Below are 10,578 nucleotides of genomic sequence, written 5' to 3'. Positions count from 1 at the left end.
AGAAATCGATTTTTCACAGTTCTGTGAATAATGTGCTATTTTAATCACTTTAAAATGTGCAATCAAGTGGAATTAACCACATACACAGTGTTTAGTTGCCATCACCACTATTTTTCCTAGAAAATTTTTTTCATTTTAAACTGAAACTTTGTATCTTTGAAACAATAATAACTCCCTGTGTTTTCCAACCTAGACTTTGATCATCTCTACTCTGTCTCTATGAATTTGCCTATTCTTCATGTTTCATATAAATTATTATACATGTATGTTATTTTGAATTATACATATATGAATTATACAAATATGTTATTTTGTTTCTGACATATTTCACTTAGCATAATGTTTCCAAAGTCCTTGAATGTAACAGCGGATGTCAGAGCTTCATTTCTCTTTATGGCAGATTAACATTCTGTTGTATGTGTGACCACATTTGTTTATTCATGTGTTGATGAACACTTGGATTGTTTTCATATTTTATCTTTTGTGAGTAATACTGCAATCAACATTACCATGAAAGTACCTGTTTGAGTCCCTGGATTCAATTCTTTGGGTACATACCTAAGAATGGATGCTGTTTCATATGAGAATTCTATGATTAGCTTCTTGAGGAAAAGCACAACTGTTACTCCTAGTGGTTGCACCTTTTTATAATCTCACCAGCAATGTGTGAGGATTCCAAAGTCTACATAAGGCTTTCACTTGTTATTTAACATTTTAAAAGAATGGTAGACATATTTGTAGGTGTAGTGTGGGATCTCATTGTGGCTTTGACTTTGTATTTTCCTAATGACTAATGATGTTGAGTTTCTTTTCAGGAGCCTCTTGATGATTTGCATATCTTCTTTGAAGAAATGTCTATTTGAGTCCTTTGCCCATTTATATAAATTGGGTGGTTTATCTTTCTGTTATTGAGTTGTACCCGTTCTTTATATATTCTGGGCATGAAACCATTGTCTATGTGATTTGCAACATTTTTTTTTTTTTGCCTTTTTTTTTTAAATTTTATTTTTTTTTATTATTATTATACTTTAAGTTCTAGGGTACATGTGCATAACGTACAGGTTTGTTACATATGTATACTTGTGCCATCTTGCTGTGCTGCACCCATCAACTCGTCAGCACCCATCAACTTGTCATTTACATCAGGTATAACTCCCAATGCAATCCCTTCCCCCTCCCCCCTCCCCATGATAGGCCCCAGTGTGTGATGTTCCCCTTCCGGAGTCCAAGTGATCTCATTGTTCAGTTCCCACCTATGAGTGAGAACATACGGTGTTTGTTTTTCTGTTCTTGTGATAGTTTGCTAAGAATGATGGTTTCCAGCCTCATCCATGTCCCTACAAAGGACACGAACTCATCCTTTTTTATGGCTGCATAGTATTCCATGGTGTATATGTGCCACATTTTCTTAATCCAATCTGTCACTGATGGACATTTGCGTTGATTCCAAGTCTTTGCTATTGTGAATAGTGCCGCACTAAACATACGTGTGCATGTGTCTTTATAGCAACATGATTTATAATCCTTTGGGTATATACCCAATAATGGGATGGCTGGGTCATATGGTACGTCTAGTTCTAGATCCTTGAGGAATCGCCATACTGTTTTCCACAATGATTGAACTAGTTTACAATCCCACCAACAGTGTAAAAGTGTTCCTATTTCTCCACATCCTCTCCAGCACCTGTTGTTTCCTGACTTTTTAATGATTGCCATTCTAACTGGTGTGAGATGGTATCTCATTGTGGTTTTGATTTGCATTTCTGTGATGGCCAGTGATGACGAGCATTTTTTCATGTGTCTGTTGGCTGTATGAATGTCTTCTTTTGAGAAATGTCTGTTCATATCCTTTGCCCACTTTTTGATAGGGTTGTTTGTTTTTTTCTTGTAAATTTGTTTGAGTTCTTTGTAGGTTCTTGATATTAGCCCTTTGTCAGATGAGTAGATTGCAAAAATTGTTTCCCATTCTGTAGGTTGCCTGTTGAATCTGATGGTAGTTTCTTTTGCTGTGCACAAGCTCTTTAGTTTCATTAGATCCCATTTGTCAATTTTGGCTTTTGCTGCCATTGCTTTTGGTGTTTTAGACATGAAGTCCTTGACCCTGCCTATGTCCTGAATGGTATTACCTAGGTTTTCTTCTAGGGTTTTTATGGTATTAGGTCTAACATTTAAGTCTCTAATCCATCTTGAATTAATTTTCGTATAAGGAGTAAGGAAAGGATCCAATTTCAGCTTTCTACTTATGACTAGCCAATTTTCCCAGCACCATTTATTGAATAGGGAATCCTTTCCCCATTTCTTGTTTCTCTCAGGTTTGTCGAAGATCAGATGTCTGTAGATGTGTGGTATTATTTCTGAGGACTCTGTTCCGTTCCATTGGTCTATATCTCTGTTTTGGTACCAGTACCATGCTGTTTTGGTTACTGTAGCCTTGTAGTATAGTTTGAAGTCAGGTAGCGTGATGCCTCCAGCTTTGTTCTTTTGACTTAGGATTGTCTTGGAGATGTAGCCTCTTTTTTGGTTCCATATGAACTTTAAAGCAGTTTTTTCGAATTCTGTGAAGAAAGTCATTGGTAGTTTAATGGGGATGGCATTGAATCTATAAATAAGCTTGGGCAGTATGGCCATTTTCACGATATTGATTCTTCCTATCCATGAGCATGGTATGTTCTTCCAGTTGTTTGTGTCCTCTTTTATTTCACTGAGCAGTGGTTTGTAGTTCTCCTTGAAGAGGTCCTTCACATCCCTTGTAAGTTGGATTCCTAGGTATTTATTCTCTTTGAAGCAATTGTGAATGGAAGTTCATTCATGATTTGGCTCTCTGTTTGTCTGTTACTGGTTTATAAGAATGCTAGTGATTTTTGCACATTAATTTTGTATCCTGAGACTTTGCTGAAGTTGCTTATCAGCTTAAGGAGACTTTGGGCTGAGACAATGGGGTTTTCTAAATACACAATCATGTCATCTGCAAAGAGGGACAATTTGACTTCTTCTTTTCCTAACTGAATACACTTTATTTCTTTCTCTTGCCTGATTGCCCTAGCCAGAACTTCCAACACTATGTTGAATAGGAGTGGTGAGAGAGGGCATCCCTGTCTTGTGCCAGTTTTCAAAGGGAATTTTTCCAGTTTTTGCCCATTCAGTATGATATTGGCTGTGGGTTTGTCATAAATAGCTCTTATTATTTTGAGGTACGTTACATCAATACCGAATTTATTGAGCGTTTTTAGCATGAAGGGCTGTTGAATTTTGTCAAAAGCCTTTTCTGCATCTATTGAGATAATCATGTGGTTCTTGTCTTTGGTTCTGTTTATATGCTGGATTATGTTTATTGATTTGCGAATGTTGAACCAGCCTTGCATCCCAGGGACGAAGCCCACTTGATCATGGTGGATAAGCTTTTTGATGTGTTGCTGAATCCGGTTTGCCAGTATTTTATTGAGGATTTTTGCATCGAAGTTCATCAGGGATATTGGTCTAAAATTCTCTTTTTTTGTTGTGTCTCTGCCAGGCTTTGGTATCAGGATGATGGTGGCCTCATAAAATGAGTTAGGGAGGGTTCCCTCTTTTTCTATTGATTGGAATAGTTTCAGAAGGAATGGTACCAGCTCCTCCTTGTACCTCTGGTAGAATTCAGCTGTGAATCCATCTGGTCCTGGACTTTTTTTGGTTGGTAGGCTATTAATTATTCCCTCAATTTCAGAGCCTGCTATTGGTCTATTCAGGGATTCAACTTCTTCCTGGTTTAGTCTTGGAAGAGTGTAAGTGTCCAGGAAATTATCCATTTCTTCTAGATTTTCCAGTTTATTTGCATAGAGGTGTTTATAGTATTCTCTGATGGTAGTTTGTATTTCTGTGGGGTCAGTGGTGATATCCCCTTTATCATTTTTTATTGCGTCTCTTTGATTCTTCTCTCTCTTCTTTATTAGTCTTGCTAGCAGTCTGTCAATTTTGTTGATCTTTTCAAAAAACCAACTCCTGGATTCATTGATTTTTTTGGAGGGTTTTTTGTGTCTCTATCTCCTTCAGTTCTGCTCTGATCTTAGTTAATTCTTGCCTTCTGCTAGCTTTTGAATGTGTTTGCTCTTGCTTCTCTAGTTCTTTTAATTGTGATGTTAGAGTGTCAATTTTAGATCTTTTCTGCTTTCTCTTGTGGGCATTTAGTGCTCTAAATTTCCCTCTACACACTGCTTTAAATGTGTCCAAGAGATTTTGGTATGTTGTATCTTTGTTCTCGTTGGTTTCAAAGAACATCTTTATTTCTGCCTTCATTTCGTTATGTACCCAGTAGTCATTCAGGAGCAGGTTGTTCAGTTTCCATGTAGTTGAGTGGTTTTGATTGAGTCCTGAGTTCTAGTTTGATTGCACTGTGGTCTGAGAGACAGTTTGTTATAATTTCTGTTCTTGTACATTTGCTGAGGAGTGCTTTACTTCCAATTATGTGGTCAATTTTGGAATAAGTGCGATGTGGTGCTGAGAAGAATGTATATTCTGTTGATTTCGGGTGGAGAGTTCTGTAGATGTCTATTAGGTCTGCTTGCTGCAGAGATGAGTTCAATTCCTGGATATCCTTGTTAACTTTCTGTCTTGTTCATCTGTCTAATGTTGACAGTGGAGTGTTGAAGTCTCCCATTATTATTGTATGGGTGTCTAAGTCTCTTTGTAAGTCTCTAAGGACTTGCTTTATGTATCTGGGTGCTCCCGTATTGGGTGCATATATATTTAGGATAGTTAGCTCTTCCTGTTGAATTGATCCCTTTACCATTATGTAATGGCCTTCTTTGTCTCTTTTGATCTTTGATGGTTTAAACTCTGTTTTATCAGAGACTAGTATTGCAACCCCTGCTTTTTTTTTGCTCTCCATTTGCTTTATTTCTCCATTTGCTTCCTCCATCCCTTTATTTTGAGCCTATGAATGTCTCTGCGTGTGAGATGGGTCTCCTGAATACAGCAGACTGATGGGTCTTGACCCTTTATCCAGTTTGCTAGTCTGTGTCTTTTAATTGGAGCATTTGGTCCATTTACATTTTAGGTTAATATTGTTCTGTGTGAACTTGATCCTGCCATTATGATATTAACTGGTTATTTTGCTCGTTAGTTGATGCAGTTTCTTCCTAGCGTCGATGGTCTTTACATTTTGGCATGTTTTTGCAATGGCTGGTACCGGTTGTTCCTTTCCATGTTTAGTGCTTCCTTCAGGGTCTCTTGTAAGGCAGGCCTGGTGGTGACAAAATCTCTAAGCATTTGCTTATCTGTAAAGGATTTTATTTCTCCTTCACTTATGAAACTTAGTTTGGCTGGATATGAAATTCTGGGTTTAAAATTCTTTTCTTTAAGAATGTTGAATATTGGCCCCCACTCTCTTCTGGCTTGTAGAGTTTCTGCCGAGAGGTCTGCTGTTAGTCTGATGGGCTTCCCTTTGTGGGTAACCTGACCTTTCTCTCTGGCTGCCCTTAAGATTTTTTCCTTCATTTCAACTTTGGTGAATCTGCAATTATGTGTCTTGGAGTTGCTCTTCTCGAGGAGTATCATTGTGGTGTTCTCTGTATTTCCTGGATTTGAATGTTGGCCTGCCCTACTAGGTTGGGGAAGTTCTCCTGGATGGTATCCTGAAGAGTGTTTTCCAACTTGGTTCCATTTTCCCCCTCACTTTCAGGCACCCCAATCAGACGTAGATTTGGTCTTTTTACATAATCCCATACTTCTTGCAGGCTTTGTTCATTTCTTTTTCTTCTTTTTTCTTTTGGTTTCTCTTCTCGCTTCATTTCGTTCATTTGATCCTCAATCGCTGATACTCTTTCTTCCAGTTGATCGAGTTGGTTACTGAAGCTTGTGCATTTGTCACGTATTTCTCATGTCATGGTTTTCGTCTCTTTCATTTCGTTTATGACCTTCTCTGCATTAATTACTCTAGCCATCAATTCTTCCACTTTTTTCCAAGATTTTTAGTATCTTTGCGCTGGGTACATAATTCCTCCTTTAGCTCTGAGAAGTTTGATGGACTGAAGCCTTCTTCTCTCATCTCGTCAAAGTCATTCTCCGTCCAGCTTTGATCCGTTGCTGGCGATGAGCTGCGCTCCTTTGCCAGGGGAGATGCACTCTTATTTTTAGAATTTCCAGCTTTTCTGCCCTGCTTTTTCCCCATCTTTGTGGTTTTATCTGCCTCTGGTCTTTGATGATTATAGTGACGTACTGATGGGGTTTTGGTGTAGGCATCCTTCCTGTTTGATAGTTTTCCTTCTAATAGTCAGGACCCTCAGCTGTAGGTCTGTTGGAAATTGCTTGAGGTCCACTCCAGACCCTGTTTGCCTGGGTGTCAGCAGCAGAGGCTGCAGAAGATAGAATATTGCTGAACAGCCAGTGTACCTGTCTGATTCCTGCTTTGGAGGCTTCCTCTCAGGGATGTACTCCACCCTGTGAGTTGTGGGGTGTCAGACTGCCCCTAGTGGGGGATGTCTCCCAGTTAGGCTACTCAGGGGTCAGGGACCCACTTGAGCAGGCAGTCTGTCCCTTCTCAGATCTCAACCTCCGTGTTTGGAGATCCACTGCTCTCTTCAAAGCTGTCAGACAGAGCCATTTGCATCTGCAGAGGTTTCTGCTGCTTTAGTTGTTGTTTAGTTGTGCCCTGCCCCCGGAGGTGGAGTCTACAGAGACAGGCAGGTTTCCTTGAGCTGCTGTGAGCTCCACCCAGTTCGAGCTTCCCAGTGGCTTTGTTTACCTACTTAAGCCTCAGCATTGGTGAGCGCCCCTCCCCCAGGCTCGCTGCTGCCTTGCCCTTAGATTGCAGACTGCTGTGCTAGCAATGAGGGAGGCTCCGTGGGCATGGGACCCTCCCGGCCAGGTGTGGGATATGATCTCCTGGTGTGCCTGTTTGCTTAAAGTGCAGTATTGGGGTGGGAGTTACCCGATTTTCCAGGTGTTGTGTGTCTCAGTTTCCCTGGCTAGGAAAAGGGATTCCCTTTCCCCTTGCACTTCCCAGGTGAGGCAATGCCTCGCCCTGCTTCAGCTCTCGCTGGTCGGGCTGCAGCAGCTGACCAGCACCGATTGTCTGGCACTCCCTAGTGAGATGAACCCAGTACCTCAGTTGAAAATGCAGAAATCATCGGTCTTCTGTGTCGCTCACGCTGTGTCACTCACGCTGTGTCGCTAGCTGTTCCTATTCGGCCATCTTGCTCCGCCCCTCCCGATTTACAACTTTTATGTCTCATTCTGTGTTTGTTCTTTTCATTTTCTTGATAATATCCTTTGATGCACAAAAGGCTTGCATCTTTAGCTGAATTTATCTATTTTTCCTTTCTGTTTCTCATGCATTTGGGTCTTACCAGAGAATCCGTGGCACATTTGAGGTCATTAAGTTTTACCCCTATGTCTTTTTCTAAGATGTTTTTATGGTTATGGATCTTATAATTAGCTCAAAGATCCATTTTTAGTTAATTGTTTGATACGATTGGAAGTTTAGTTGTCTAAGTTTATTGTTTTGCATGTGGTTATCTAGTTGTTTCTGCACCATTATTTGACAGGATGATTGTTCCTCCATTAAATTATCTTGACACCCTTATGCAAGAGCAATGAACTATAATGGTGAGGATTTATTTCTAGACTCTCAATTCTATTCCTTTGGTTCCTAGTTGTATTCTTATTCCAGAAGCTTCTGTTTTTAATAGTTGTAATGTCTTGTGAGTTTTCAAATAAGAAAGTTCAAGTTCTGCAATTTTTTTGGCAAAATTGTTTTGGCTCTTTCAAGGGTACTTTTTTGAAAGCAAGGAGGCCAATGTTTTGCCATTGGAAAGCTTTTTCTGTCATATTTTGGAGGGGAATTTTGCAGTCTAGGGATCTTTTCAGGAACTTTATCACAAGTAGGTAAATTTTCACCACTTCCTTTGCTGAGGTACTCTGTTCAAATGTGTGTTGCCTCTCGCTGAAGAATTGAGAGAGCCTGGAAGCATTTGTCCATGTGGTGAGGGACAGTGAGCTCCTTAATGAGGGCCACAGAAGACATTGCTTTGGGACACAATGTTGTCAGGGCAGCTGTGTGCATCTCTGCTTCTTTATTTTTTGTACAGGTTGCATCTCTGCTGGACACACTAGATATTGAAATCTTTGCTCATTCTCTTGGTTCTGGGTTGGCTGACATGTCAGCTGGAGCTGGAGAACATGCCTGGCAGGGGTGTGACCCCCATGGGAAACAGCAGGACTCAGCAGAGTGAAAGCAGCTGGGACCCAGAGAAGCCAAGGAGGTCTCACTCTTAGAAGCCAAAGACCAACAGGTGGGTGTCCTCAGGGGCAAATGGACTACACTGGTACCCATTACAGTGGACTGGAAAAAGGTAAAAGGCTTTGGATATTCCATTTTCTCTCTCAGCTCTTCAGCAGGAGATTTGGGCCCTGGGCTGGTACTGTCCTGCATCACGGTCAGGGTAGACAGGAATGGCTGCATATCAGGCCTAAGTCCATGTCATCCTCTCAGGCATTGCCACTGAAGATGGAGAATTTTGTTGAGAGGTCCAGCCTTGGCCCATGGGAGGAACCACCTTATTAAAATTAATTTAAGAAAACAGTATGCATGCTTTATTCTTCTAGAATAATTATTATTGTCACGTTTTACAATGTATCTCTTAAAGGAATGGTGAGAATCATCTACATAATGTATGTTTTAGGTTGTCCTTTCTATAATTGCAGCTTTCACATGTTCTGATAGAATCCATTTCCTTTGGGAACACACAGGCAGTATCTCTGTGTTGATTTCTACTGGGAAATCTTTATGCAGGGTGGAGAGAGTCACATTTCCTAATGAGAGATGGAAAGCATCTGACTACCGGATAAAGTGTCCAAATGCTGCTAGTAATGATCATGGTGTTGCAGGTAGAGGTCAGTTTAAGGAGGTGTCAAGGAAAAAGTAATTTCAAAAGTCTTTTTTTTCTTCTTCTTTTTTTTTAACAAAATCAATGGAAGAAGCCACCAGCTGGACCCACTACCTGTTGGAAAGGATGAGGGACAGAAATGGAGCTCAGTAAATTGAGAATGAAATTCAGGAGTGGGGAAGAGGTTTGAGAGGTCGCCGGGTGTGAGAGGTGAATGGGTGAATGGTGAGAATGTTCAAAACACCTCCTTTCTCCATAAAAAGGAGGATTTAAGTCCCTAAGCCAGACAGTGTCCAGGCCAGGGAGAACAGGATGTTATCAGCTTTCCTGGCCAAGAGTGAGACTCCAGAGTGTCTAATTACTTGGTCCAGTTTGGGATTGATTCCTATTTTAAAAATGATCCAACAGTATACAATTTGGAAAATTTACGGAAATCCCTATGCTACCATTCTTAGATAGCCAAGATGGCCCTAAGATGGTGAGAGAATCAGAATGGGGTTTGGGTTTATGTTGTGTATTTTTTTCTCCCAATATCTACAGAAATCCCTACATCCCAGTTTTTAATGTAACCCAGTGGGTGTCATTCCCTTTCGTAGTTCCAGACCTTTCTGATTCACGGTTACAGACCCTTGGAAAACCCATACCCTTTCTGCTGTGAGGTACAGGCAGCCATGTGGCATCACCTCTAAACATGCCTTCTGGGACATCAAATTGCTGAATAAGTAAAAGTCATTTCAGTAGATATTGAAGACCTCCATTTTACCCCTCTCACACTTGTAATTCTTCTACCAAGAGGTGATGGATTTTAGTGGTGATTTGCTTTTATAGATTAGTGTAGATTAACGCTTCTGCCAGGGGCAATTTTTTCATTGGGAAAAGCATTTGGCAAAGTCTGGAGACATTGCTGGTTGACAGAGCTGGGGGGTAAAGTCCTGCTGGCCTTGAATGGGTAGAGTCCCCAGAGAGTGCTGAACATTCTAGAGCTCACAGAGCCCCACCAGCATGACCACTACAGAGTTCAATGCTGAGGAGGAGTGGAGAGCCCTGATGTGCCTCCCCTAGCTTCCCTGGAGCTTTTTTACCTTCTCCTTCCATCAGTCTCTACCACTTTCTCACCTCAGTTTGCTGTTTGAACTTTAATGCCCTCCACTTGAACTTGCCCTTAGTTTAAGACCTGCTGTAATCTCTGGACTTCCTTGGCCCCTTTCTGATCCTTAGCAGGGTGTCCTCTAGAGGACCCCCTCACCTTTCCTGGAGTTTCCCAGAATTCAGATGCCCCTGCTCTGTGTGGGCACCAAGGGTATGGCGGTGTACTTGTGTCCCTAAAGGTGCTGTCGTTCAGGACCTTTGTGTGAGAGCAACTGTGGTGATACTACCCTCCCCTACTTTTCTTGGAACATAAAAATTTGTGGAAACCTTGTAGAGTAAAATTTCTTAACGCTTGTCAAAATTTAAAAAATATATATTTTTGCCTCTCAAACTATACTGGGAAAAATTTATCACAGTCCCAGTCATAAAAAATGACACCTAATCTGGGTTATTCACTGTATTATTTGTTTAACAGCAAAATATTGGGAACAACCTAGACTTTCACCAGCACAATGCTAATTCAACAGATTACCTTATATCTACACAATAGAATATGATGCAGCTGCATAAAAAGTAAAGACTCTTTCAGCTATTCCAATGGAAACAGCTCCATGTTCTGTTTTAATTA

General features: G+C 40.7%; 1 long non-coding RNA gene across 1 annotated transcript in view; it reads left to right on the top strand.

The window, feature by feature from the left end:
• The window catches only part of LOC140711843 (uncharacterized), a 480,768-nt gene extending 472,437 nt beyond the window's left edge, over positions 1–8,331 (top strand). The window contains exon 4 of the long non-coding RNA XR_012093152.1: positions 8,064–8,331. This is a non-coding gene — a long non-coding RNA (uncharacterized lncRNA). The remainder of the gene's footprint in view (positions 1–8,063) is intronic.
• The last annotated feature ends 2,247 nt before the right edge of the window (positions 8,332–10,578 follow it).

The sequence above is a fragment of the Chlorocebus sabaeus genome, chromosome 6, assembly GCF_047675955.1.
Source record: "Chlorocebus sabaeus isolate Y175 chromosome 6, mChlSab1.0.hap1, whole genome shotgun sequence".
Lineage (NCBI taxonomy): Eukaryota > Metazoa > Chordata > Mammalia > Primates > Cercopithecidae > Chlorocebus > Chlorocebus sabaeus.
The sequence above is the reverse complement of the archived record's forward strand: the minus strand, read 5'-3'. Positions and strand labels throughout refer to the sequence as shown.